The sequence below is a fragment of the Corvus brachyrhynchos genome, unplaced genomic scaffold, assembly GCF_000691975.1.
Source record: "Corvus brachyrhynchos isolate BGI_N302 unplaced genomic scaffold, ASM69197v1 scaffold103, whole genome shotgun sequence".
In the NCBI taxonomy this organism is placed as follows: domain Eukaryota; kingdom Metazoa; phylum Chordata; class Aves; order Passeriformes; family Corvidae; genus Corvus; species Corvus brachyrhynchos.
Genome location: NW_008237436.1, coordinates 2333652 through 2339411, shown reverse-complemented (window position 1 = coordinate 2339411; position 5760 = coordinate 2333652). Strand labels below are relative to the sequence as shown.

The 5760-nt window shown below is 39.7% G+C and overlaps 1 long non-coding RNA gene across 1 annotated transcript in view; it reads left to right on the top strand.

The window, feature by feature from the left end:
• The first annotated feature begins 302 nt into the window (after window positions 1-302).
• LOC108445993 overlaps window positions 303-5760 on the top strand; it is a 17943-nt gene continuing 12485 nt past the window's right edge. The window contains exon 1 of the long non-coding RNA XR_001861090.1: window positions 303-1036. This is a non-coding gene — a long non-coding RNA (uncharacterized LOC108445993). The remainder of the gene's footprint in view (window positions 1037-5760) is intronic.

Genomic DNA, 5760 nt, shown 5'->3' with positions numbered 1-5760 from the left:
AAGCTTCTTGCAAATTCATTCTGTTTTGACTGGACGACAGGATATCAGCAGGGGATGACTAAAAACCAGCAATAAGAAAAAAAACTTTTCCCTCTAGGAGACTTACACTCAGCTGGAATGCAGACTTCCCTTTGGATGGGAAAGAATTTTTAATTATGTAGAAAGATTAACTGAATAAAGGAGAAAATGTAGATAATTTATGACTGGCTTCACCCAAAACCAGCAAGAATTCATCTGATTGTTTTCAAACAGACAGCAATTATTACAATATTCAGAGTATAAGCAATAAACTACTTCTTCAGGTACTCTTTTCTGTTCCCTGGGATAAAACACCCCAATGTGACTGTGTCACTTAAACTTTTGTAAAGGGAAGAAAATCCTCTGAGTCTTCTTATGCATATTCTGATCAGCTCATGGAAATGTCAGAGTCTTCCTTCAAACAAGTAACTGGTGTGTGAAAGTCTTCAGCATTCAAAGGAAAAGGGAAGAAAAAAGCCTGGATAGTCTGCCTTCACTGTAATCACCCAGGTTTACAATCAAATGGTACTATCCCAATTTAAAGAAGTTGAAGAGTAAAGTCCAGAACAGAAGTTAATCAAATAAATGGGAGAGCAGCTGTTAGAGCTGGCCTTCTTTGACACAGGGGTGTACTGCTGGCTTTTGGTCATCCTGTCCACTAAAGCCACCACGTCCTTCTCTGGAAAGATGTTTTTCAGCTATTGATCCCCAGCCTGTGTTGGTGTCTGGAGGTTTTCTGTTCCAGAGGTTCAAGTTTGAATTTGGTGTGGTTTTGGGGCGGTTTTTTTGTTTGATTGTTTTTTGGTGGTTTTTGAGGTTTCTGAGGTTCTTAAAAATCCAAAAGTCAAGTTATATTCAACCCTAAGCTAACTGAATTTTTAATAGATTTGAAAAATAAGCTAAAAATAAAGGCAATTAAAATATATTGTCCTTCAGATGGAAAAATTTCTTCACTGAAAGGCTTGTCAAGCATTGGGACAGGCTGCCCTTGGAAGTGGTTGAGCCACCACCCCTGCAGGTATTTAAAAGTCTTGTAGATGTGGCACTGAGGGACATAGTTTAGTGGTGGACTTGGCAGCGCTGTGTTAACAAAGATCTTATCCGGCCTAAAAAGTTGCATCGTTCTATGATTCTACAGTTCTTGGAAGCACTGCAAGCCCGCAAGGCTGCATTCTGCTTACCACTGAGTAATGTCTGAATGCAACTGATGATCCTAATAACCCTTGGTTAGAGAATTATTTTCAAGAAAGAGGTCAGTAACTCAGACCCAATTCTTTAGTTCATCTTCAGATCCACTATTTTGCTTTGACGGAGCAGCAGTGTAAAGATTTTATTTTCAGAGGCACTGTAGGGCTGAAGGAATCTTCTCAGTTATTTTTTCAGGCTTCAAGCTTCTTAGATCAGACATTTTCACATTGAAAGCAGAGATTCTTACTTATGAGCCTGATATCTGTTCTCCTTTGAGAGACTTAGCTTTATTTACAGCCTGTAGGTATGGGTAGGTACAACCATTTCAGGAAAACAAGTTACTGGTATCTTTATCATTATTATGCAGGTATTACTGGTAAAATATTTTGCTTTCAGGTTCTCCATGGACTACAAATGATGGTGGTCTAAACAGCCTTTAATCTTCTTATTGGCAATAATTATATTTCTCTGCAAGCTGACAGTGTTTTGCCTGGAATAAAAAAAAGGACATGATCTTATTATTGCTATTATTACTTGCAGCACAGTTTCTCCTGCTGATGGCAAGGGTAATCAAGGTGATGGAAACCCACACACTTGATTCTCACTCAGTATATTAAAAGATGTGAAGAGGCAAGTCCTGAGCTCCTTAAATTAGATAAACTTCAACTGAAAAAAAGGGTACCTGAATAGTAATTTACACTTAAGATTAATTTAGGTACATAGCAGGCATTAATAAAAGTTCAATAAATTTTTAAATTTGGCTCTCATCTCATATTTATGTTGGTACTGCCATATATAAACTGAGTAAAAAAAGAAATATCATGTTTTACCCTGCCCAGATAACCAGACATTTAACATAACACATTTATATGATGTGTTAGGAATTTAATGTCACAAATTGCAAAATTTGCTTTCCCCTAATAAACTCTCTCTACATACAGATGCATATTTCAAACTGTTTTGCAGTGCTTCCAAACACCAACCGGGAAAATATAAGACTCTTTAAAGTCTAGTGATAGATACATTCCCTGAGGAGAACAAAGGGATAAGGAAGGTCCTTGAAAGACACTGCTGAGGCATTTTCAAATGACAAGAACTGTTGGCAGCACCAGAACAAGCAGAAATAAATGACCTTGTAACCTTTTATTAATGCTTACATTTTTTGTGCCTAGATCAAGCCTCAGGACAGAGATGGCATGCTTTTGTTAGGTTCTGTTTGTTATTTCACTTTTACTGATTTCCTGTTGCTAAATAATCCAGAGCAAACTATACACACTGTGCTAGAAATTATCGTTGTGGTCCATCCCATGCACACCACAGCAGGGAAGGAACTCTGGTGGAGATGGCCTAACCTATCCAGAGCATCATCCCACCTTCTCCTAAGAACCCTTGAGTTGTATGAGTCCATTCCTGTGGCTGTCCTGCCTGTAGACATCTGGGCTGTGATTGTTAGATGGAAGCTGAATCTAATGGACAATTGCCTCTCCATTCCAGATAGCTATATGGCCTTTACTTTCCCTGCATCATTTACCTTCCACATAATTTTTCATTCCACACATCCTAACACACATTGATGACTTGTTATTTTATGCACTCAGCTGCGTTTTCTCAAAGGTGAGAGGGAAATGTCAGTGAAAATCCACTTGCCTCAAAAATTGAATCATTTTCTAGGTGCAACTCTCTTTCTTTCTTGGTCTTGAGAGGGGATTTTAAGACTATTTTCCCAACTTAAGAAGGGATTATAACTCCCATAGGCTGATAAATGGATAATTTCCTGAACATGAGGGAAAAAAACCCCAAACCCCACACCAAAAAGCCCCCAACAGATTGCCTAAGTCTTTCTAAGATTTCTGGAGTTCACTGAAATAATACCTGAAACATGATTTCATGTAACAGGATTAAAAAATAAAAAGAAAAGAGTCCTGACCAATCCGATTTTGTCATATCCCTGACAGCTGTATCCTCCTGCATGCACAAAGTGCTTTCACTCATGGAAAGCTGTCTTAGCAAAGTTCAACTAGCAGATATGGAGAAATGAGAAGGTACTTGCTTGGTACTTCTGCACACTTTAAAAACTGCCTGAAAAGCAGGGTTGAGGGCTGAAGTTAAGGAAAGTGGGATTCTGGCATGAAAAACTGGATTAATGCAACCTGCATATACCCACCATCAGAAAAAGGAGTAACTTACGGTCTTTTAAACTGCAACTGCTTTACTCCTTTTTCTGTATTTCCATGGAGCTCAGCTGCAGACTGGCTGGCTGACCTGATGGGAAGAGGAAGATTGGCACCTATGTAAAAAAAAATATTACAGTCACAGACTGCCTGTAAACCAGCCCAGCCAAGGCCTTCAGCAAGATCCTCAGGACAACTGAAAGCCATACCCATGCTCAAAGCATCTTTAAATTTGATTATTCCTTTTTGTTTGTGAATGGAAACCTAAAGGTCATTTAAATCAAATCTGGTTTGAGACTCGTGAAGTAGCAGTGCAAACTATCAACATTTCTTTGACAAGTGTATTTCTAGTGGCTTGCTGCAGCCTTGCATTGCCTCTCCTGTTGGCACAAAGCTCCTCTGGCAGCTGTGATGAGTGAAAATTCTCCCTCAGTGGCTGTTGTACAGTCGTTTCTACTAAGTTTCTGAGCTCTGTATTCTGGAGTGTTTTCCAGCTCATTAGAGAAGGTGATACATAATCCTGAGACAGAAGTCTGGTCCTAGTTTCTGGAGACCAAAGCACTGCACAACATAAATATGAAACTGTCAGAGCTGCTTGTGGGAATGCTTCCAGGTAACTCCCAGCAGGGTGCAAAGGGACTTGGTCCCAGGCAGCATCCATGACAGATCTGCATATACTTGGTGCCATTGTGATGACATGTACAGCCACATAAGCAGCACTCAGAACAATGGCCTAGGCTATTATAAGATTAAGAGAAACCGCTCCTGACAAGGAAGAGGTTATACACTTGCCAAGATCATAGAACCATAGAGTCCTAGAATGGCTTGGGTTGGAAGCGACCTTAAAGACCGTCTCATTCCAAAGCCCCTGCCAGGGGCAGGGACAGCTTCTCTAGAGTGTTGATCTAGGTTGATCAAAACCCCATCCAACCTGGGCTTGAAGACCTCAAGGGATGGGGCATTCACAGCTTCTCTGTGCAGCCTGTGCCAGTGCCTCACCACTCTCACAGTGAAGAATTTTTTCTAATACCTAATCTAAATCTACACTCTGTCAGTTTAAAACCATTACCTCTTCTCTTCTATCATTACATGCCCTTGTGAAAAGTCTCTCTCCTACCTTCTTGCAGGCCCCCTTTATGTTCTGGAAGGTTCTATAAGGTCTCCCCAGAGCCTTCTCTTGTCCAGGCTGAACAACCCCAACTCTCTCAGTCTTCAAGTCCATGATGAACAGACCTGGTGTATTGACACTCAGCAGTGAAGAAGAATGATAGAGATACAGATCCCAAAGGACTCACATCTGTCAGGAATACCTCTGTGACATGACACAGGCTGGTGGTGACAGAAGTCCAGGCACCAGATGCCTCTTATGAGTCCTTTCATTGCTTTGAAGTGTTTTTGCAGTGTAATGATAGGGGGAAAAATCAGTTATGTACAGACACATATTTTTAGGCAAGGTGTACAGTACTGTAGAATATCTAGAATGACTTCTGAATGCCTGGAAAATCCTGTTTTGGATATACTTTGTATAACTAGATAGTACTTGAGGAATTACTAAAACATTACTTCCCCCTTTATTAGCTTCAGGAGATCAAAGTAATAATTTCATAGTAATAACTTCATTTGATCATAGTTGGAATAGTAATAACTTCATTTATTTTCTAGTTAAAATAATCAGAAGAGCTTATAGTCTCCTTGGAAGCAAGCTGTGTTGTAGTAGTTCCTTAATGAATTAACAACAGCTCTCACCACCTTGGCTTCTTCTGGTAGGGGGAAAGCAGCTCAAGTTCTTCCCAGGGAAAATAATCCCATTTCACTACATGTGCCCTTGTTTTGTACCACAGTGGAGGAGCTCAGAGGCAAAACTGTGCACTCCTTGAATCAATGTTCATAGAAGTTGTATATTACAATATCTTAGCACCATCCAGTTAAATTTTTCCAATTAAGTCAACTTAAATATATTGCTTAGTCTTCTATGTCTTTTACAGTCATATGTAGTATTTGCTCTTTACTCTTTTCATTATTAAATTATGAGATTGTAAAACCAGCATTTAGAAACTTGGTAAAAAGAACAGCCAAATCAATGATGAGTTTGCAAATACTTTAACCTTCATTTTACATGTTCCATATTGCAGTGACAAATCATAATCTGATAGTGGGAGACCTTTCACTGTGTTTAGGTTTTGGTTTCTTTCTAGAAATCTTGCATATTGGAAGTGATTTAAGTGCATTGCCTCTTTCCCCTGCCAACACATGGTAGTTTCAAACCGGCCAGGCCGATGTGCATGGCAGTTCTGTAGGGAACTCTGCAGTGGCAGTCATGGTGTTTCGTTTCTGACAATAAATTCCTGCTAACTCATTACTGGAAGTTTGAAAGAAGGCAGGC